This window comes from Nannospalax galili, unplaced genomic scaffold (assembly GCF_000622305.1).
Source record: "Nannospalax galili isolate Female #2095 unplaced genomic scaffold, S.galili_v1.0 scaffold453, whole genome shotgun sequence".
NCBI lineage: Eukaryota > Metazoa > Chordata > Mammalia > Rodentia > Spalacidae > Nannospalax > Nannospalax galili.
The window spans coordinates 558,898-582,780 of record NW_008334081.1 but is presented as its reverse complement, the minus strand read 5'-3'; the positions used below and the strand labels follow the sequence as shown (position 1 = coordinate 582,780).

Below are 23,883 nucleotides of genomic sequence, written 5' to 3'. Positions count from 1 at the left end.
AGAGACTCCAGGCTCCTCTGGCATACTTCACCTCTGCACCTACCCTTTCCTGCTTCAGCCCCAGAACCCACCCTTTTTTCTGAGGCTGATTCTTTAAAAGAGAAGGGAATTTAGAGACGTTGGTCTGGTCACCAGTGTCTGCTGTTGATGGATGAGACTGTATGTGGCTGCAACTCCCAACGCCCCTCCTCCCTTGGTCCCAACGACAACCAAAGTATCATTGCACCCAAGTTCACTCTGGAGAACCACTGAGTTTCACTGGGCTTCCTTACAGAGCATAGATGATGGTCACTTTCAGGAGAGTGGGTGCTCACCCCAAAGGATGAGCCAGAAAGTCTTTACCCAGCATGGATACTGGCTTTCTTGTAGTGCATAGATGGAGCCCTGCTCCTTTAGTTTTTCAGGGCCTAGAGACCCTAGCTCTTCCCTGAGGCCATGTGCAGTTAGGGTCAGATATCCACCACAGGCATTTGACAGACACTCAGAGGGTCCCATGACCCTCCCTCTATGTGGAGGTGTCAGCAGTCAGCAAGCACAGTTGTGACGATCGTTTGCAAGTGGGCACAGCTGAGCTCAGGAGGAAGGCGTCTGGCTCAGAGGACAAGCCTGTGCAGCACTGTGTCTTGGTTTTCTCCATGGGCAGTGCTTCGACACCTACAGGCACACGCATGCACACGTGGGCTTGCATCCTGGACCTCCTGTGTCAGTCGGTCTGACATGTGAAAGACTAGATGAAGCAGGAAGACATTTTCCCTGTGTTAGTTCTCCTTTAGCGACAGACATGGAACGTTCACACAGTCACTCAACAGCAAACACACGGAGCGAAGGTGAGCTTTCCAGTGTAAACATCTCTGTAGACCGAAGTTTTCTTCAGAAAAAACTTCAACGTTTTTGTTGTGTTTGTGGTGTTATCTATTATTGTATAACAAATCACCCCAAATCTAGAAGCTTAGAACATCTCAGCCCAGCAGTGCTGAGGGTGGACTGTGCTCAGCTGGACGATTCCTGCTTGGGTGTCTCCCATGACTGTCAGAGTGAGCCCTCTTGGCCCAGCCAGCTGTCCAAGATGGCGCCTTTGCTCCCCAGCGCCCCCTGCTGGGCTTTCTCTGCAACATGTGTGAGGGCTCAGACTGGACCCTTAGAGGAAGAATACCCACCTTGTCAAGTTCACCTGTACTCAGCCCAGCACCCTTCTGCTGGAGCACGGAGGCTGAGGCCACATGGCTGGATGGATGGCCAATGAGTCTGCCACGTCTAATGCCCTGAGTCCTTGCTGTGACTCTGTCTCTAGCAAATGAACGTGGAATTCTCATTGGTGCTCAGGCTCCGGGAGAGGAGGTGGGGGCTGCCAGGCTACCGGGCACATTCCCAGAGCTGGCCCCGCCTTACTTCTATCTTCTAGTCTCCCAGGCAGTCACAGGGACTTCCACGTTGGAGGGAGGGGAGAAACAGATCCACCTCTTCATTGTGTGTCAAGGTTACATAGCTGAAGGGCTTGTAGATCAAAGCATCACCCCACCTTCATGGTGTCTGTCCTTGATGCACATGGTGCATTTGTTCTCACTGCGGACAGTTAGGGGTTTTTCTTCCTTTTGGTTCATTCAGAGCTTTGAATACATAAAACACAAACTTGGTTCAAAACATCAAAACTGCTCAACGGTGATGTGACCTGCTCGGGTAAGTACTGATTCCTCCGGACCTCCGCATTCCTACCTTGTTAGGAGATCAGCCTCTGTAGAGTCTGGCTTATCTTCACTTCCCTTTGCAGAAATTGTCAAATGTGTTTTCTCTTTCTCTTGCTCCACGTAATTCCACGTACGAATGTGGACATCATCTCACTTTGCCCTTTTCCTGTCCGTTCTCACCCTTTTCATGGTTGCATAGCATTCCTCTGTCCATCCAACCACTGTTACTTCAACACATATATCAGGGGCAGGGGTGTTTTCTTTCTTTCCTTCTTGCCTTCCTTTCCCTCCCTCCCTCCCTCCCTTCTTTTCTCATCGTTTTTGAGACAGGGCCTCCCTGTAGCCCCAGCTGTCCTGGAGCTCCCTATGTAGAGCAGGTTGACCTTGAACTCAAAAAGATCTGCCTGCCTCTGCCTCCCAAATACTGGGATCAAAGGCTTGCGCCACCACGCCCGGCTTTCAAGTTATTTTCAATATTTTGTAATTACAAGAAATCCCCTAAGTGTTGGAACTGTTCGTGTGTTTCATGTTGTGGAGTCTATTTGGGGGTGGGGGGCTGGAATCCCTAGGTTAGAGATTCCTGGCTAGGGAAAGTGGGCATAGTGGGTGGTCTTGTGAGATGCTGGGCCATCCTGTGCAGGGATAGGTCACTTTGATCCCACCAGCACACTCCCCAGTCATGTTCTTTGTCAAGGTGGTCATTTTTGATGTTTTGCTCATGCAGTGGATGAGAAATGTCAGCTATCACCATTCTGATAGTTAATTGTATTCGTGAGTGAAGACAGGTCGTTTCGTCTCATTTTGAACCATCTACTTCTCTCTCCACCCCTTTTCTTACTGATTTGTTTGTCTCAAGGAATACTGACAGTTAGGGTTAGTGACATCTATCCCTGTGATAGATGTTGCTAACATTTTCCCTTAGTCTGCCATTGAACTTTTTGATTTTTCATTCCTTTAAAATATTTTATTTGTTTTTATTTTATGTGTGTGAGTGTATTGCCTGCATGTATGCAAGTGCATATGTGTGATGCAATGCCCACAGAGGCCAGAAGAGGGTGTCAGATCCCCTGGAACTGGAGTTACACATTGTTATTAGCTACCATGTAAATGCTGGGAACTGAACCCAGGTCCTCTGCAAGAGCAGCCAGTGCTCTTAACTGCTGAGCCATCTCTCCAGCCCCGATTTTTCATTCCTTTAACAGATTGGATCTTTAGTCATAGTCAGCTGGCTTTGCCCCACCTCACCCTAAGGAAGGTTGACCAAGGTTGGCAGAGAGTGACCGGAACTGGGAAGACTAGGGAATGGCGGGGAAGTTTGCCTACGATGGGACACTGCTGTAGGGTGGCCACACTGAGGGGTAGGGGAGACAGGTGAGGGGGGGCAGGGTGTGCCCTGAGCTGGGCACACTCAGGAAGCAGCTGATCTGAGGGTCCCTCAAACAGTGTCTTTGTTCCTCTCATTCCCTGGAGCTCTTTGTGTGATGCCGTTAGCATGGCCTCATCCCCATCCCCCTCCCCATGGACAGGATGTGGGCTGTTACCTGTGCTGCCATAGCAAGGGACTTTTACAGGTAGGCTGGAACGGGGCATGGCCATCTACTGCAGAGGACTTGGGTAAGATAACTGGATTTGGCCACTAAGGCTCCTGCTGACCTGCAGAGGGCCCAGGCCTGCCGCTGCTGTGCCTAGGGGACCTGAGGTGAGGGAGAGTTGGCAGGACCCAGGCCCATGTCAGAGGAAGGTTAATAAAATGAATCTTCAGTCTTGTAGAGTCTCAGAGTATCTGAGACCCTTTCAGCTGCTGGGCCAGGGCTCTGTTCTCGGGAGACGGATTATTACCACCCGACAGCAGATCTGCACCCTGTGGGCCCTGGGATGTAGGGCTTCACAGGAGAGTAGCTGCAGGGCAGGGTGAGAAGACAACTGCACCCCTCCATGCTTGGGGCTCTTTCCTAGTGCCCGCTGCCCTCACCTTGCTGAGTGCTATGGGTTTATCTTAAGACAAGATGGCTGCAGCAGCTGGGCCTAGATTGTTAGGGTCCTGTACCTTGCCCAGCTCTGACGTGGGCCAGCAGAGCACCTTAGATTACAGGAGAGAAAGGAAGGGGCTCACTAGCCCCTTCAAGGGCCCACAGTGCCATCCTCACAGCCTTCCATCCACCCATCTGACCTCGAGGGCCCTGAGAGGAGTGAGGTCACATGCCACCCCCTGGGTGCTGCCCGCAGGCGGAAGGCTCACTCACTCTTGCCTCTTGCTGATGACAGACCTCAGAGGAGTCCGGAGCAGAGGAAAAGAACATAATAGCTTAATTGGGGCATTGTAAAGTTATTATTATAATCATTCCCCTCTGAAGAACTGTAAATAATTCATTTGCCGAACTCCAGCGAGGTCTCTAATTATGCCTGTGTTGGGCACTGTGAAGCCGCTTCCTCCTGAAGTTTTGTGTTTCTCTCTCTCCACTCACCATGTCAAGAACTCAACCTCACGTTGTTTTTATGTGTTTTCAAATTGTGTTTTAATAGGGCGCCCTGCCCTCCTCTTACCCCAGGATGGAACTGGGGTCACACAGGCCTTGATGCTCCATCATCTTTATGCTGATGGATTTCATCAGGTCAGGGGTCATGAAGGTCCTTGGAGGCCTACTATGCCACCAGGCTGTGGTCCGACCTCCTCCTCCAAAGAGGCAGGTGAGAGCTGGTGGGCAGGGGCAGGGGCAGGGCAGAGCCCTTCCGTGATCCAACACTCCTGTTGCTGAACCCCAGGCCATCTCTCCAGGTCCGTAGGAGGCTTGTACCTCCAGCTTTGGCCTCTAAGGCATCCCGAGGTGGCCTTGTCTCCCTGCCCCCTCCAGTGACTCTCCTGGAGCCACTAGGACCTTGGTGTAGATGCCCAGGCATGTCACGGGACACCATAGGGGGAGGGACTAAAGAGATGGTGGTATCCACTTCTGCCTACCCGGGGCCTGGGTTTTGCAAAGTGTGTGTGGGGGCACAGGACATAGAAGACACACAGAGCTTGGAGTTTTAGAGGGCAGAAAACCCTGCTTTCAACTAGAAAAAGCAAACATGGCTACTGCCCACCTCTGGGAACCAATTCCATGATGGGGTAGTACAGGCGTCTGACAAAGGTGTTCAGAGAAACCCCCAAGGACCACCACTGTCCAGGACTGTACGTCTAGGACACTGTGGTCCACTCTGCAACTACCAGGACACCAATCAGACTGGTCCTGACCTCGCCCTCCTCTACCTGGCTCCAGGTCCCACTCTCTACCTGTCCTTAGAGAGCGGGGGGGGGGGGGGGGCTCCACATAGGGAGACATTCCCCAAGGAGGGTGAGTGTGGCCCTCCAAATGGCCTGGGATAGTTTCCTAAAAGGAAGTAACCTGGACATGCTGCAGGCCTCTGGACAGCCAGTGGAGGTGTTGAATTTGAGTGGACTGGCAAGCAGGGAAGGAGCCAGACCAATGCTGAGGTTTCTGTACAAGGGCACAGGCAGCCTATCCTGGGCAGCCAGAGCCAAACTGGAGCACGACAGTGTCACACAGGCCTGAGTGTGCTGAGTCAAAGGCTCTGTTGTCTCTGCAGGTCATGATGGGAGAGAGACAGCTGAGCCTGTGCAGTCAGACCACAGGGTAGGGGGAGAGTGAAGACCAACCTGCCTTGTATGGAGAAGGGTGGAGGACGTCACCAGGTGTCCTCAGTTCCCGCTGGGAAGCAGGGCAGGGCCGGGAAATAGAAGGAGGTGGAGAGGGGGGCACTGGTTGGTGGAAGGACAGTGCACTGTATTAGTCCCTTTTCTGTTGCTGTGATAGAAACACTGACCAAAGCAATTTATAGAAGGAAGAGTTTATTTGAGCTTACGGTTCCAGGGGAATTACAGTCCATCATGGCAGGGAGGCATGGTGGCCGGAGGTGGCTGGAGCAGGAGCAGCAGAAGCTAAGCTCTCACATCATCATGCAGGCACAGGAGGCAAGAGAGCAACTGGAGATCTGGCAAGGCTTCTTAAGAACTCGCTAAGCCCACCCCCAGTGACGTGCTTCCTCCAGGATAGCCACACCTTCGAAGACCTCCCAAAACAGTGCCATCCTCTGGGAACAAAATGTCCAAATACTTGGAGCTTATGGGGGACATTTTCATTCAAACCATCACAGACAGGAAGGACCAGTGTTCCCAGCCATCACATAGAAGGCTCAGACCCAAGGCCCAGGCCCTGGAGCATCCTAAATGCCCCTCTTATACCTTCACTAGGATGGGGTGTGATGGGGCCCACAGTAGCCAGGCTCCTGCACATGTGTTTGGAGAATCGCCTGGCACCTTCCCCTGTACCTGAATCCCTATAGGTTTTGCAGCAAGTGCTGACTCCAGCTACCACCCTCCAGGCCAAGGAGCTACCAGTGGTGGACTCACCGTGGAGAGGATGGGGCCCTTCTTGGTACTGGTCAGGATTTAGTGAGCTTTCCAGGGAAGGAGGGGCTGCCAGACACTGGTATGGTATAAGAAGGCCTTTGAGGCCCAAATGCCCATTCTCGTGTCTTCACTGGGAGCTAAACATAGTAACAGAGCTGGCCTGTGCCCTGCAGGGACATATTCTGGTACAGAAGAGGAGAAGGTAGAAAATTCACATTTGCAAAAAAAAAAAAAGTGCTGTCCTTGTGGGAATGGTCACACAATTGGACTACTTTAGAGCAGCTGGACCGTCCTGGGCCTTCCCACCCTTCCTAATTTAGGTGTTTTGGTCATAACACCAACCAAGGCCACAGGGATCAAAAGATGGTCCTCACTCCAAGGCAGGAGGAGAAGCCTGTGTAGGGTTCAGGGCAGGCTTCAAGTGCCATGCTGTGAACTGCACTGGTCTTTCCTGATTATCTCAGAGCCAAGTCCACAAGCTCCCTGGGTCCCTGCTCACCATGGGGTCTCAAGTCTGACCATAAGGCATGGCAACCTGGGACCCACTGGCCAGCCTGGTCTACATAGTGAGTTCCAGGACAGCTGGAGCTACAGGGAGACCCTGTCTCAAAAAGACCAAAAAAAAAAAAAAAAAGTATACATTTCTATGGAGCTGGGGTTATAGCTCAGTGGCAAAACACTGGCTAGCATGTACAAGGCCTCTGGGTTCAATTCCCAGTGCACGTACACATGCAAATACATGCACACTCATGCACACAAGGCACCCACATACGCACCCACATACATATACACACGCACGCATGAACACATAAGTACTCATGTACATACATGCCTACGTGCATGGACAAACACATACATATGCACACACATGCACACTCACACACACATATCCACACACACAAAGGGCGCTTAAGTGGTACTTCATAAGGAAGACATCCAAACAGCCGATAAACTGGTGAACAGTCCCCCCACCTCACCAGTGGCCCGAGAAATGCAAAACGAGCTGTAATGTGAGATGCTGTCACTCTCCCACCAGACTGGCAAGGTGGAAAAGCTTGGCCGTGCAGCATGTTGCTGAAGGTACGGCTGAGTGGACAGCACAACCTGGGAGTCTCAAATGCGTCAACCACTCTGGAAAAGTGGAGCATTTCCTATGAAGTTAAGGATGTGAGTTCCTGTGAACTTGTGCCCATGGGGCCTAGGATGTTCTAGAATCTGCACCCTAGTGAATGAAGGGTTCACAGAGGTGTGTTTTCTCAGTAAAATCTCAGACTTGGAGTAAAAACGCGGCAACTCTGGAATCTCACAGCATGCTGAGCCTTGAACACAGGCGGAAGAAAACTATACACGTTCAGTTCCATTGACACTAAAGTTCAAAAGTGGCTCAGACTGCGCATCTGGGGTAAACGCAAAGGCACATGTGATCTGGAAGGAGGGGGAAGAGTCAATTCAGACGGATGACAGCGGCCACCCTCAGCATGGCTGGTTGGGAGGCTATGGCCAGGAAGGCCTTCTGGCCGCTGATGAAATTCTAGTTGTTGCTTACAGGGGAATTAGCTCACAATTATTCATGGTCTCGTTTTAAATTAGAAATACTCTTTCATTTTTCAACAGCTCAGTGTCCTCTCATCCCGGGAACATCTTCCCATCACTGGTAACTGTTCATGTCCTCCCAGGTCTGTCCCTAAATATTAATAACAAATAAATGTCTTCTCTATCAGAGTGCCATCACACAGCACACACTGTTACCCACTGAAGTGCACAATTCTGTGCTTTTAGTATATTCACAATATTTTTCAACCATCACTATCTGCTTTTGAACATTCCATCATTCTACAAAGAAAACTCAATAGCCTCACTCCTGTCCCTTCCTCCTCACCAGCCCTTGGAACCTGAAAGTCTAATTTCCTTTTCAATATATTTTCCTATTTTGAATATTTCATACCAATGGAATCATGGAATATGTGGCTTTTTGTACATGACTCATTTCACGGAGCATTTCAAGTTTCACATGCTGCAAAGCGTGTATCAGTTCATTTTCTGTGGGGCACCACTCCAGTGTATCATGTATGCCTCCATCCCTCAGCTGGTGGACGGGTGGGTTGCTGCTGCTGTCTGGCTACCACTGGGCTATGGAATGCAAACCCTACCAGCAGTGTTCGGGTGGGACTGCTCCGATTTGCATTTTGCTAACGACATGGTGCAGAGCATCTCAAATGCCCACTGGCCATTGGGACACTTTCTGTGGAGAAATGTCTTTTAGATATTTTCTCTATTTAAAAGTCGTATTGCCGTTTTATTGTTGAGCTGTGATAACTCTCTACTCTGGACACCAATCTCTTATCAGATAGGTGATTTTCCTAGTATTTTCTGTTATCCTGTGTACTGTTTTTATGCTTCTTAAAAAATACGTTTAGGGGCTGGGGATTCAGCTCAGTGGAAGAGCGCTTGCCTAGCAAGCACAAGGCCCTGGGTTTGGTCCTCAGCTCTGAAAAAAAAATATATAAAAGAAGCAGCCAACATGTCAATAAACACAGCAAGATGACACAGAACAGTAAGGACATTTGGCAGGTGTCCAGAAGTATGCTTTAAGTCAAACACATTTTTAATTTTGATGAGGTTCAGTTTATCTGTGATTTTCTTGGTCTATTACATTTTTGGTATCATCTGAGAAATCAGTGCCTGATCCAAAATCATGAATATTTACCTCTCTTTTCTTCTAAATATTTTAATTTTTAGCTTGGTCCATTTCTCATTAATTTTTGCATGCGGCTGGAGTAGGGTATGGCTTCATTCTTTTCCATGCGGCTGTTCAGTGGCCCCTGCACTGTTAACTGAAGTAACTGTTCTCCCTCTCCTAAATACGTCTTAAGTCTTTTATTTCTCCATTTCAGCCTGTCTTGGCGTTGAAAGGCGCTGTTTATGCACCGTTCTAACCCTCTTTACCACGTATTCCTGAAGTGTCTCTTCAGTGGCCGCCTTGGGAACTACAATTGCCCTTCGGTGTGTCAACAGAGTTCCCATGACTACAAACTCCATTTAACAGTGGGGAAGCTTAGCTTGTAACCACAATGTGACTTTCCCTTTCCTTTGTCTCCCAGATTGCTACAGGGAGAGCTCATCAACACTGATGGGTATTATTGTTTAAGTTAGAAAAAGTTACCAACAAAGATATGGACATAATGTCCTCATAGTCACCTCTGGAGCTGCCTTTATACATTGGTTTTCCATGAGCCTCCTGGGGACAGTGTCCGTGGAGACTGTTCTAGTTCCCCCATAATGTCCCCCCTCACCCTGGCTTCATGAACATCTTTTTTTTTTTTTTGCTCTTTTTGAGACAGGTTCTCCTGTAGGCCCAGCTGTCCTAGAAGTCACTATGTAGACCAGGCTGGCCTTGAACTCACAGAGATCTGCCTGCCTCTGCCTCTGCCTACCCAGTGCTGGGATTAAAGGCATGCGCCACCATGCCTGGCTTCATGAGCATTTTAAACAATATAATTATTTAAATATAATTATAACAATGTAACAATATAATTGTAAAAATGTAATGTTAAGCTGGACGTGGTAGTACACGTCTTTAATTCCAGCACTTAGGAGGCGAGGCAGGCAGAGCTCAATGAGTTCAAGGCCAGTCTAGTCTACATAGTAAGTTCCAGGTTAGCCTACATGGTGACCAGACTACATAGAGAGACCCTGTGTCAAAAGGAAAAAGAAAAGTAATGTTAGAACCCAGCTGCTCCTCAGACCACAATACCTGCCTTCCCCTGACACAGATGTTTACCAGCACTCTGCTGAGACATTGTCTCTGAGCCCCTAGCTAACAGACTCCCAGGTGCCTGGATCTCTCACTTGGAAAGTGAGTTTACATCAAACAGGGTATTGGTGGCCACATAATCTGATGGGCTCCCTATTTCCTTCCCTGCCTCCTGCCTGGGAATCAGACCATCCTCAGAAAGGTGTAAGATGAGACCCTGCTTCTGTCACCAGGGTTCTGATTCCTCTTTTCAGAGACCCTGCCACGCTGCCTGTCTCCTCGGAGCCTCAGTATGCTGCTGTCTGTCCATACTGTTAACTAAATCTTGTAGCCTCTAGGAAGTTTGTCTCAACATCCTCTATGGTGCCCGAGACCTTTCAATAATATGCCAGCTCTGAACACCTGAGCCGCCTGCTCTGTGGCTGGGATTTGCCTGTTGGGTGGCATTTCTGAGCCAGTTGTCAGTGTGAGGTTCACAGCTGGACGGAGGTTTCCTTAGCTCCTGGAACTGGCATTCTCACAGCCCTAGCAGAGGGGTGCTATGGAGTGTTGGGGTGCATCTTCAACTCTCAAACAAGCAGGTAACTATGGTGCAGAAGCCTTTACTTCCTGCTCACCAGAAACCTTGGAATGGCCAGCACTGAGGCCGCCTCAGTCCTCCGACCGCACATGCAGGGCCTGGAGCGTGTGCTAGCCCTAGGCGTGCAAGCCGACTCCAAAGCCCATGGTTCCTGGAGTTTTTCTGAGCCTGCTTCTTTCCCAGTCCTGTGGCCCCGTTGGCATTATCCTAGGCTGAACCTGCAGTTTTCAGTCACCATCACTGTGGACAGACGGGCCTGGCTTCCCTGATCCAGGGGACCCAGATGGTCAGGCTGCTGCAGGGTTCAGGTGGGGTGTCAGGACCAGGCAAAGGCCACAAGTCTCACTGCTCACCACGAGAGTCAGACTTTTTCTTGAACAAATGCTTCTGGATTGCTGCAAGTCTTTAGTTCATTTTAAGATCTGAAAAGCTTATTTTGACTATTCCATGGAGTTTGCATCACCTGTGTGGAGGAGTTTGGAGGCCCCTTTAGCCTTTCCCACAGAGAGCACTTCATAGCTATTTTCAGACTGGCATTTGGTCCATGTAGCTATCTGAATCTGTGGAAAGAAAAACACAGAACAGAATCAGTGTGTGTTCTCTTTGGCTCAGCCAGGCTCATAAAGTGCCTGTCTCTAGGGTGTTTGCAGTTGCTGTCATGATCACTGTCACTGTCCATGAGGTCATTAGAAGTGATTGAAGTGTCACTGTTGGAGACTGTCCATAAATAATCCTGACCATGCAGAGACCTCACTGCAACGCTGACCACCAGGGGAAAATGAGAAGTGACCTCAAAGCCAGAGTCAGAGGACAGAGGGCAAACCACGCTGCACCCCCTCACTGTGCGGTATGCCCCATTGTCTGAAATAATTTGGAAGATTAGCAATACGGACAAAGTTTCAGGATGCGCTAACTGGAAAAAGCCAAATGCAAACTTCTGTTGCAGGCGTGGCTGTTCCCCTGGGATGACTGTATATGTGCCAGACCAACAGCAGGCAGGACAGACAGTCATGAGCGCAATTTGTTAGGGTGGAGAAAATCTGTGGCGTTTTCAGATTAGAGTTTCTCCTTATTGTTGTATGACAAGTGCCCTAAACTGAAAGCTTTCTAAAAAATAGGTCAACATGTCTAAAAGAAAAACATATTTCTCCATAGCCCTACGAAGGACTTGGCGGGGGTCAGAGCACCTCATGGGAGGAACTGCAAGAGCCCTGGGCCACTCCTCTGTGCTGTGACCTGAGGACGAAGTTGTGAGCCAGGAGGTAGGAGATGGGCCCCAGGGACCAGGGTGGGAGTGGAATGCAGGCCTTGGCCAGGCAGACTGGAGACAGGAGGAAGAGAAGGAGGAGGAAGGGGAGAGGGAGGAGGAAGAGGAGGAGGAAGAAGAGGAGGAGGAGGAGGAGGACTTCTTCTTTCTTCTAGAAAAGCTGTTTTCCCAATAAGTAACTGTGACGTCTCACATGAAATATGAGCCTTGTGAATCACTTGGTCTTTGGGGATCCAGGAATCTTTCAATGTCTGGATGGGTCATGAAGACTCTGATGGATGCCCCAGATCCCCAGGGCACTCCCCTTCCTGAGCAAGGAGGAGGCATGCACCCTGCCCATGCTTCCTGCCCTCCACGGAGGGAGCTGGGAGCGTTTTGCTCCGTCTAGTAATCCAGCAGCTTTCCTCTTGACTTCATTTTGTTTTCTACTGCTTTTGTTGAAGCGGCCGAGAAAAGGAAAAACAACCAAGTAGAACCTACTTTGGAAGTAATTTGTCAGAGGCATCTTCCCAAAGTGGTGACACCTGTCTGTTTGCCTGGGATGAAAGGTTTGCCAGGAAGTCTTCCTTGGCCAAAGTCAGGCAGGTGCTAGGCTGAGCTGCTCCCCCAGTTCCACCATCCCTAGTTTAATAGGATCCAAAGGAAGAAAACAGCTCTATAATCACATGGCAGGGACAGAGCTGGGTTGAGCAAGCTCAGGTACGTTGCTACAGGCCCTGCCGGAGCCTCTGAGCTTGTAGAGCGTACACAGAAGGACCTGCCACAATCTGTGTGCCCCTGTGGGATATGCTGAATACCACGTCCGAATGTCTGCGTGCCCCAGGGACACAAAGCAGACACTCCCTGCTGGAATCTATGTGCTTCCTTGGCATATGCTCAAGACCATGCCAGAATCACAGTGCACTCACACGGTGTATGTAGAGGGCCCAACCAGAGCCTTAGTGTGTTCCTGTGGTTTTGCCGTGTGCCCCCATAGAGCCTCTGTGTGCTGCTGTAGAGGGTGCACCATGCTGGGCAAGAGTCTGAGGTCATGACACACAGAAAGCAGGATAACTGATTTCAAGTTACACCACAGACCCGTACCAACAAAAACACGTGTAGATCAATGGGATAGAACAGAGAACCCTGTAAACCCACACAGCTGCAGTCACACAAGTTTGGATAGGTGCTGAAACTGCACATGGAGAAACAGATACCTTACTCAGCATGATGCCAGGAAAGCTGGAGATTCACATGCAGAAATGTGACACTGGAGCCTCATCTCTCACCCTGTCCAAAAAAAAAATTCAAAATGGGTCAAAATCCTGGAACTTTGAAACTTAGAGGAAACACTTCAAGATAAGAGGACTTCTTGAAAAGGATTTCAATAGCTCAGGAACTGATAAATGGGGGAGGGAGCTGGGGAAGATGGCTCAGTGGTTAAGAACACTGGCTTCTCTTGCAGAGGACCCGGGTTCCATTCTCAGTACCCACGTGGCAGCTAACAACTGTCCATAGCTCCAATTCCAGGGGACCCAGTGCCTTCTTTTGCCTCCTCAGGCATCGGGCAACATGGACATACTTACATACATGCAGGCAAAACATTCACATGCACATATGAAAAAAGGATTGAGGGGCTGGAGAGATGGCTCAGCGGTTAAGAACACTGGTTGTTCTTGCAGAAGACCTGGGTTCGAATCCTAGCACCCACATGGCAGCTAACAACTGTCTGTAACTCCAGTCCCAGGAGATCCCACACGGGCTCACTTACTTACATGCAGGACACGGGCTCACTTACTTACATGCAGGACACGGGCTCACTTACTTACATGCAGGACACGGGCTCACTTACTTACATGCAGGACACGGGCTCACTTACTTACATGCAGGACACGGGCTCACTTACTTACATGCAGGACACGGGCTCACTTACTTACATGCAGGCTCCAGTCCCAGGAGAGCCCACACGGGCTCACTTACTTACATGCAGGACACGGGCTCACTTACTTACATGCAGGACACGGGCTCACTTACTTACATGCAGGACACGGGCTCACTTACTTACATGCAGGCAATAAGCACATACACATAAAAATAAAAATAATAGATAAAAATTTAAAAAAGGATTGATAAATGGGATTGCATGAAATGAAAAAGTTTCTGTACAACAAAGGAAACAATTATTTAATGAAGAGACAGTCACAGAATTGAGAAAAATTTTGCTAGCTATATATCTGACAGAGGATTAATATCTAGACTAAAGAACTTTAAAATCTAAATACCCCCAAACCAAACACTCCAATTAATAAGTGAACTTATGAAATGAACAGACAGTTTACAGAAGATGAAATATAAATGTTCAATAAACATGAAAAATGTTCAGCATCTTAGCCATCAGGAAAATACAAACTAAAGCTACACTGAGATTCTGTCTCATCTCAGTCAGAACAGCAGTCTTTAAGAAATTAAATAGCAAGTGCCAGCGAGGTTGGGGCAAAGGAAACCCTTATACACTGGGGGTGGGAGTGTAAATTAGCACAGTCACTATGGAAACCAATATGAAGTTTCCTTAGAACAAAAATAAGATGACTGTTGTATGACCCAGGATACTCCCGGGTATAGACCCCAAAAAAAAACAAGTCAGCATGTTACAGAGACACTTCCATGTCCACATTGATTGCAGCCCCATTCGCAATAGCCAAGTCATGGGACCAACTTTGGTGTCTGTCACTGGATGAAAGGATAAAAAATATGTGGTGCATATACACAATGGAGCTTTATTTAGTCATGAAGAGGAACAAAATTGTGCCATTATTGGAAAATGGGTGTGACCGCAGACCATCATATCAAGCAAAATAATTCAGATGCAGAAAGACAAATACCACATCTTTTTTCACTTGAAATTCTTTATGAATATATAAACCATATATGGTTTATATTTATGGTATGTAAAACATAAAAACCATAGCGTGTGTGTGTGTGTGTGTGTGTGTGTGTGTGTGTGCTGAAAACGGGAGGACCAGAGGGAGGAAGCAGACCAGTGTAAAGGGGGGAAGTGGGGTTAAAGCGGAAATGAGGAGTGAATGTGGTCAAAGTACAGCAATACACAAGAACTTGTCTGTATGAAGCCCAACAGTACGTACAATAAGAAAGTCCTGCTGCGTCTGCGCACTCCTGTGCTATCTGCAGATTCAAGCCCGGGGGCTCCTGTGCTGTCCTGGAAGGAACAGGTCAAGGGCATGCCCTCTCTCCAGCAGTCTAAATGGTGGACCTGCTGAGGGCTGGTATTCCTCTCCAGGGCTCTGGAGTTCAGGGATAAGCCTCCATAGGATCTGACCCACTGCTGCATTTAGCTGGGTGCACCCCAGCGTGGGTTTCCAGGTGGTGAGCCCTGTCAGGGACATGCCCTGGCCACTTCCTCAGTCCAACCCTGGGGCACAGGGAAAGGTATGGGACAGAGTCTTGAGAGGGGCTCTTGTGTCCATTCCTCTGCAGCTTGGGCTCTTGGTTGTCACTATGGAGACAGTACAGTGTGTGGCCACCTGGAATTCAAGCTGTGGGTCTGGAGTGGAGGGCTGTGGGCATGCTGAGACCTCTGTGTATCCCCTGCCCTGGTCCATGGAAGGCCACAGCTTGATTGAGATCAAGCAAAGGGTTAACAAAGCTGTCACCATCCCCATGGCCTCAATGTGCCCTCAGCAGGGTGAGGGACTGGCAGGGGAGGAGCAGCGTCCATGGGGCTCCTGGGTGATGAGGGCTCAGCACCCTGTGGACCCCCCCATCACATCTCTTTGCTGGTGGAACTGGGGACATGCTCAGACAGGATTTTAGGCTTCTTTGCTGAACTCAGGGCCATGACATTTGGCCTCACAGCTAGCAGCCTGACCCAGAAGGGGAGCAGATACCTGGGTGTGGGCGTATGGCCCTACCTGTGGGGACAGGAGTAGCTATGCTGCAGGGAATCAAGCTCCAGCTCTGCCCCAGCCTCTGCTGGCAGCTCTATTTGTAGGAAGCTCTGAATCTGCCACATGCCAGAGCTGGCCCAGCCCCACCAAGAGCTGGTCCATCACCATCCTGGGGGAGGATGCAGGAGCTCAGGGTTGCTGTCCTGGAAGTTCACGTAGACTGGCATACATGGCCTCGTCTCAGGGCCTGGCTACCTGAACTCTGTGCCAGGTGATCAGTCAGCTCAGGTTTCAGCACCCCTCACTTTCCTGTGCCCCCTGGATACCGGCACAGTGTCCCGCTTGGTCCCAGGGTCCCCTTAATAGTTGGCAGTAGGTTCCCATCCATCCTTAGTTGGGTGAGAAACACACCATCACATGAGGACGAAGGAGGGCAGTGTTGGTGGAAGGGACTCCAATGGATCAGAAGTCTGTTCACACAGGACTCAGGAACCACAGCATGCGTGTGGCAGGCCTCTTGAGAAGGTTGATTCAGACTAAAACTTTTGAGTAACAATGAGGTAAAAGTCATCGTGTGCATTCTGTGATCCAGGGGACAGGTGTCTGTCATATGGGTTCTTGCTGGAGGTACCCAAGGCCTTAGGCTGCCCAGGAATACCTTGGGTTTGATTGGGGGGGAGTCACCCTAAGACGGGTTCCCTTCTGAGCACATGGCAGCCTTAACACCAGTGAAACTGTTTCAGCCCTGGCAACTGGAGGAGACCAAACAGACTGTTGACACCCCCCTGCTGGAAGTGGTAGTTCCAGGCAAGAGAAGGCTGTGAACACACGGCTCCTGGGCTGGCCCTCAGGGGAACTGGGCATGGCCCCTGTGGTCAGCTTCAGGGCAGGGGTGTAGACTACAGCAGTTGCAGAGTACAGCCACCAGATGGCGGAGAAGAGTCCAGTGCCGCTGTGGGGTCTGACAGTTGGTCTGGCCACAGGTCTGCCTAGGGCCACTGGGCTGCCCCAGAGCAGGCGAGGCAGAGGGGTGGAGGATACAAGATGGACAGTGGGCACAGGCCCAGTGGGAGGTGGGTCCTCCTGGCCCATTGGAGGACACTCATGCCGTGTTAAATCTGGCTCAGAGCTGGCTACGCAGAGTGAGGACTCCAGGTGGTGGCAGAGCATTAGGGCCAAACAGGCAAGTGCTCTTGGAGACAAACAGATGGAACCTCCACCTGCAGGGTCCTGGGGTTACAGAACAGGGACATCTTGCCTGCGTGCACCCCTGGGGTCTGAGACCTTTCTTGTCTCTTCCTTGCCTGGGACACCCCAACACACTGCACAGTCTACTCAGTGCTTAAGGTGAGGTCAGCCGCCCACCCGAGAGCACACAGCTGCTGGTGTTGCATTCATTTTGGTCCCGGCACGACTTGGGCAGAGTGGGTATCAAGCACACCAAGAGGGGCTGGGTGGAGGGGTGTTGGAAGGAACCATGAAATTCATGTGACCAGAGGCAGAGAAGTGGGGGTTCAACAGGGAACCCACAAACCAAGGGAAAATGCGTGGGGAGTGAGTGATGGGGCCACCTTCTAGGATGAGGCACATTGGCTCTTCCCCTCTGGCACCCGCAGAATGGCTCTGACGTTCCTCATTCAGGAAGACTGGGATTTTGGTGACTTTGGGGAAGTCACACACACACAGGTGTAAATCATTGTTTCTAGGAGCTCTGTTTTCTCAAGTTCATGTCTCATTGTTAGTCAAGGGGGTCTCAGGGCCACGTGGCAGCACTTGTCCCCTTCAGCCCCTGGCTGGTTGATCTGGATTATGCAGACACTCTCCCTCTCTGTGGACAACCAGAGCATGCAAGTTCCTTGAGCAGGCCCCAGGCTGCATGGGCACCAAGATAGGGATAAGGGGAGTCTGGGAAAGAAACACCAGATGACTGTCTGGGTCAGGACCTGGCAGGGATGCAGAGAGAACTGGAGCTGCTCTGGGGACTCCTGGGAAGCCCTAGGCGAGCCACACTCTCTCAGAGCTCAAGCCTTGGTGGCTGAGCCTTCAACCAGCCTCAACGCAGAAGCTCCAGCTGAGGCCCGTTGATGTAGCTGTCCCCCTCACTGCGGAGGGTCTGGGTCAGGCCCTGTCTCAGCGTGGCTTGATGAATTCACTTTTAAACAAACCCCTCCCCGCCTCCCCCTGAGGCCTGTCACATAAATTTCCATTTAGTGCCACTGGGTTTTCAGCCAGAGAGCTGCCAGGGATGTTTTGAGAAGGAACTGGGAGGTCAAATGGTCTCGATTTAGGAACCACGTGGATGAGAGCTCAGAGTTGGGTGCCAGATGGGGATATACAAAGGGAGCCCCCAGACCGTGGGGACGTTTACTTCAGCCGCTGGTCAGGGGACAGGCTTCGGGCCCCCATGCTGTCCTAGTGTGTGCAGACCTGAGGGCGGGCACTGAAGGCTGCAGAACCCACCCTCCCTTCTCACTGGAGTATATGTGTAGGAGACCCCTGTGCTCTGGGCACATTCTCATGTTCCTTATGAAGGGCAGAGGTCAGAGGTGAGCGGCCCCCCTGCACAGACAGGAGCCTTTGTGGCCCAGGAGCTTCCCCACAGGATAGAGGCCTGCAGCTCCCAGCTGTCCCCATGGTCTATTTTATAAGAACCTTTATAGTAATGGCCAACCTTAAGCCATTGTTTTATATACATTGTTAGAACCTTGAACCTCAGATCAGTGAGGCCGCTGTGAGGTGGCTGGAGACCAGAGCAATCACCCCCTTCCCCAGGCCACATTCACTTAATTAACAGAGGGTTTGTCCCTAAACCAGGCATGGATGGACTCTTCCTCCAAGCTCACACCCCCTAGCACTTGGTTTGCATTCCATGTTGGGGTCTGCCTGCATGGAATGCTGGAAGAGAAGTGTGAAGTTTCCCAGCCCTGATGGTATCCTGGGGGATATACATGCAGCTTGGAGCAGAGCCAGGCCCTGAAGACCCCACAGTGAAGGAGTGGGCATGGCCAGTAATCCCCAAGAGGGCTGAAGGTGCGGCAAGGTGCCCTCTCCTGGCTGAAGGGTGTGTGGGCCAGGTAGACAGAGAGGGCAGGAGGGGTGTGGAGCCGCGGAGAGTGCAGCGCCAAGCAGCTGCCTGGGAAGTCATGTTTGTGTTGGCAGTGCTGCTGCCCAGCCATTTCCAGGTTGGATGGTTGTGTGATGGAGAATGTAGGTCAGTGGGTTTAAGCAAACACCTCCTGAACTCCAAGTCTTTTGAGTGTGAGGAGGGGCAAGATGGACCGTCCCAGAGTCTGTGAGTAGAAAATCATCTCTGGTTTGAAATTGCAGAGTCATCAGTTGTCAGTTACCTGGGTGGGAGTGGGACAGGGACAAAAGAGACACTAGTCCTCACTGAGAAGCTCACACACCACCAAGAACAGGGAACGGGAAGGGTCGGGTATCCCAGGGCAAGAAACAGCAGTGGCGGGAAAGGAGGGAAGAGGGTGCTGTGGGGAGTGTGTCACTGAGCAAACACAAGAAAAGCCAGGGACCCTGAGATGGAAGACTGCAGTCACAGAGACGAAGTGGACCTCCCCACCTCTCCCGAAGTCTGGGGTCTCGACACAGGCACAAGCCAGTGGCAGGTCCTGTGGGTTCACATCTGTGAACAATGTGGGGATACCTGCCTCCCACTGAGAGGAACCCACCACTAAACCCCAAGATGTCTGAACCCTGAGAGGCTTTGCTGTATATGGGGAATTTTGCAATCCTCTCTCTTCCCTGTTACAGTTCTAGAAACACACAGCCACTAGCTGATTTCGAGAGGCATCCTGTGTGGCCTCAGGAACCCGGGCCAGAACCATCATTAAACAGGCAGGCAGAAAGAGCCCTCCTAACTGCCTGTCTCCAAGGGTCGATGACAGTCCCCTCTTGACCCACAGGCCACACCAAGTGATGCTGGAGAGTTTATGGTCCCCACATTGGTGGCCTTGCTGGCAGGAGCCCCAGAGACCAAGGGACACGGTAGAAATTGCTCATTTGTAGGTGGTGCTGACTGGGGCCACAACCTGGGGTAAGGCATCCTCCTGTGCTCCAGAGGGTTGTGGAACCACTGCCCAACTGACTGGCCATGTTGGTGTGGGAGTGGAAGTGGTTTGGCCCCGGGGAGCTCTGTCCAGTCTTGTACGTTGAAATCATCACACTACCCTCCCAGCATTCCAGTGACCCTCGTGCTGGAAGCTCAAGGTGTGCGAGCAGGTCCTGCTGTGGACATGATGGCACCTTGTCTGTAGTGGGGACTCAAAGAAGTCCCAGAACAGGGCTCCCTTCTCTCCCCTTCACCTTTGCTTTGAAGGATTTCTGGGCTTGAGATGCTGGTGCCCGCAATAAAACACCCTCCTGAGGAACGGCCCTGTGAGCTCAGGCACCTTCGTGGGAGGCCTGACCTACATCCTCCGCTGGATAATTAATGGGACAGCAGAGCAGCCTCAGAGAGCCAGATCCCCAACAGCAGCACACACTGGCCACTTACAGCACATTATTTCTGCGTAAAGAGCCCTCGGGGCGTCCCACTTGCAGGTCAGCGGGCATGGAGGCCACAGCAGCCAGCTCGGTATTTACTGAGAAAACACCACATCTCCTCATCTGTTCTTACACTTAGTATTTGACACCGGGCCATACCAAAACAAGGGGGTGTTTTGAATGGGGGAGGCTTTCTTCTGTGTGCCAGGAGCCATGGATCACAGACTACAGGCCTCTCACTGGGGCTGACTTCCTTTTCTCTGGGTGGAAGGCAATAACGGGTCCCAGTTTGGGGAGGGAGACAGCCAGGCCAGAGGTCAGTAGCAGGACGTTCCTCCCTACCCAGGAGAAGTGCATCTCCAGCCCTGATCACTGCACCACCCTGCCTCCCCTCCTCTGCACCCTCCCCCAGCATGTGACCCACCTGAGACCTCACCCATCCAATCACCAAGTATTTACTGTGCACGCACCATGAGCCAACTTTCTTCCAGGTATTCGGGACCGTCCCTGAAGACTGAACCCGACCAGATCTCAGTTCTGGGAGAGTTTATGTTCTTAGAGCAGGAGTGTCACTGAGCCCTGGGTGTGCTACAAGGCAGGAGCTAGAGGGACAGGAGATGGAGCAGGGAGAAGGGCAGCATGGTGGACAGAGTGGGAGGGTAGGCCCTGGAAGGTGGCACTGGACAGAGATCTGCAGGAGGGAGTGAGGCTCCTGTGGGGACTCCTGGGGAGGAGCACTCCTGGGACCAGCACATTGGTGGGCATGGTGGAGGGAGGCAGCAGTGTGCATGAAAAGCAGGAGGTTGGGGATGCAAGGGGGTGTGACCACATGCTGTCCTGCTGTGACAAGGGTTGTACACTTCTAGTTCAAACAACCAGAGGTCGGAGAGGCCGGGTTCCAACCTCCATCTGTGTACTGTGGTCCCAGCAGACCGCCAGAGAGTGCCTGTTTCCAGCCTCCCTCTGGCATAGGGGCTGAGAACACAGGGGACTGCTTGAGAGCACCGGGTTCCTGCCTTCACATGGTGCTGATCTGAATCCATCAGTTCCCTCCAAAATAAAACCTGAGAGAACCTGAAACCTGGACCAAACAGCTTTACATAACCAATAAGAAAAGGACCAAGGCACACCAATAATACAAACAGAAGCAAGCTTCAACTTACTTCTCATATCAGAATCACAAAGAAGAAATCCACGTGACAAATCACAACAACAAAAAAATAATATGAAAAACCCAAATAATATGTCCCCACCAAACACCAACAGTCCTGTAGAGGAGTTCTACAAAGAGAACCCCCTAGAGATAACCCAGGACACAGAATTCAAAAGAACAATCATAAACATGATCAAGGAATTCAATGAATTTAAAGAACATACAAACAAATCAAAGAACTGAAAGAAGATAGGGATAAACTTCTGACTGAATTCATAAAAGAGATAGAAACATTGAAGAAAACTCAGGCAGAAATGAAGAAGGAAGTGCAAAACTCAATAAGCCAACTTGAAACAACAGGGGAAAGCCTCACCACTAGAATAAATGAAACGGAAAACAGAATATCAACACTGGAGGATAAAGTTGAAGAATTGGACCACTCAAGCAAAGATTATGAAAAATTTTAAAACAACAGGAATGGAATATGCAAGAGATGTGGGAAACCATGAAAATAACAAATCTAAAGATCATAGAAATAGAGGAAGGAGAAAAATTTCAGGCTAAGGGTGTTGAACAGACCTTAAACAGGATTGTAGAAGAGAATTTCCCAAAATTAAGGAAAGACATCCCCTACAAATACAGGAAGCACATAGAACACCAAATAGACAGGATCAGAAAAGAAACTCCCCATGACCTATCATAGTAAAAACACTAAATGTACAGAACGAAGAGAGAATACTGAAAGTAGCAAAAGAAAAACAACAAGTCCCATACAAAGGAAAGCCCATCAGAGTTACAGCTGACTTATCAGTGCAAACTATGAAAGTCAGAAGAGCCTGGACCAGGGTATTTCCAGTTCTAAATGTCAATAGATGCCAACCCAGAATACTTTACCCAGCAAAAATGTCTGTTATAGTTGATGGGGAAAGAAAAATCTTCCATGACATGAAAAGCCTGAATGAATACATGTCCAAAAAACCAGCCCTTCAAAGCATACTTGAAGCAATACAGAGAGCAGAGAGAGAAACAACTATACCCAGGGTGTGAAATACCTGGGTCATGTGAAAATTTCTCAGGTGGAAAGGGGGTTACAAGTGCCAAGAGTCTAAAAAGCCCTAGTCTAGAATCAGAAAGGTTATGTCCACTGAAGATGGAGGAGGAGGTCTGAAGATATAAAAATATATGAGTGTCTCAAAAGTTCAATAAAAATATTAAAAAATAATTTATGAAACATTCGATTCCTCTTTGTTTCCTATGGACAATAAAGATACATATGAAAACTAAGTCTAAAAACTTACTGCCTTGTGACCATGGAGATACAAGTATCACTTCTCTCCTTTGCCAGATACAATGACACTGAGAAACTTCAGTATCCCACTATTATTTTCAGAGAGCCCTTCCTTTTTTCCTTTCCTTTCTTTCTTTCCTCTTTTGTTAGATAGGGTCTCATGGAGTTCAGGCTGGCCTTAATCTCATATATACTAAAATATCCTAAAATGAATACAGAAACACAAAAGACCCAGATTAGCCAAGATAACCCTAACCAGAAGGGACATAGCTGCAGGTATCACAATACTTGGTGTCAAATTATACTACAAAGCCATGGTGACAAACACAGCAAGATAGTGTACAAAAACACGTGTGTAGACCAGCAGACTAGAATAGAGGACCCACATGGGTCAAACCCACATGACTATAGATGCCTAAGTTTTGACAAATGGGTCAAAAACATACATTGCAAGAAAGACAGCCTCTTCAACAAAAGGTTTTGGAAAACTAGATTTTCACATACAGAAGAATCTTAATCTAAAACTCTGAATGTTGAACTTCTAGAAAAAAGAAACCATAGAAAAAGTATTTAAGGATACAGGCAAAGGTAAGGTCCTTGTGAAAAGTCTAGTAGCATAGGCGATAATCCCAAGACATGGCAGGTGGGGTTTCATGGGCATAAAGAGCCACTGTACACCAAAGGAAATTATCTCCCAGTGAACACACAGCCTACATACAGAATGGGAGAAATTCTTTGCCAACCATCCTCAGACACTGGGCTTGATATCTAGAATATATAAAGAACCATAAACATTAAAAATCATGAAACATCCTTTCAATCAAAAAATTGGCTAATGAGCTAGACAGATGTTCTTAAAAGAAGAAGCACAAATGGCCAATTTTTTTTTAATTATTTAATAACCATATAATTAGAAGAAGCATTTCATTACAACAGCATTGATATATTCAATAACAATTTCTAGAGCTAAGATGCATCTCCTTCAAAATTGGCTGTAGATTTTTAGGTTTACAGTTGAATTGATACAGTTATACAATATTGTACTCTATATAACCCCTATAAAACATATAATTAAATGAGGTTTTAAACTTTAAAAAAGATCTCCATTTCATTATTAAAATACAGTTTCATACAGAAAAACTCATTTTTAATACAATTGACACAATGATGGACATGTGTTTCTAATCTCTATATATCTGATTGTTACTAGTTACAGTCAGTAACTTTCTGAGCTCCTTGGCATCTGAGCATGGATATAAAGTCGTCAGGTAGATTTCAATGGTAATGTTTTACACATCTACTAATTATTAAGGTGCAAATTTTTATGCTTTGAAGAATTTTTTTTATTTTTTTCATTTAATAAC

At 49.2% G+C, this 23,883-nt stretch overlaps 1 long non-coding RNA gene across 1 annotated transcript in view; it reads left to right on the top strand.

The window, feature by feature from the left end:
* LOC115069613 overlaps positions 1 to 23,883 on the top strand; it is a 37,217-nt gene that overhangs the window by 1,988 nt on the left and 11,346 nt on the right. Inside the window, exon 3 of the long non-coding RNA XR_003848864.1 lies at positions 11,583 to 11,689. This is a non-coding gene — a long non-coding RNA (uncharacterized LOC115069613). The remainder of the gene's footprint in view (positions 1 to 11,582; positions 11,690 to 23,883) is intronic.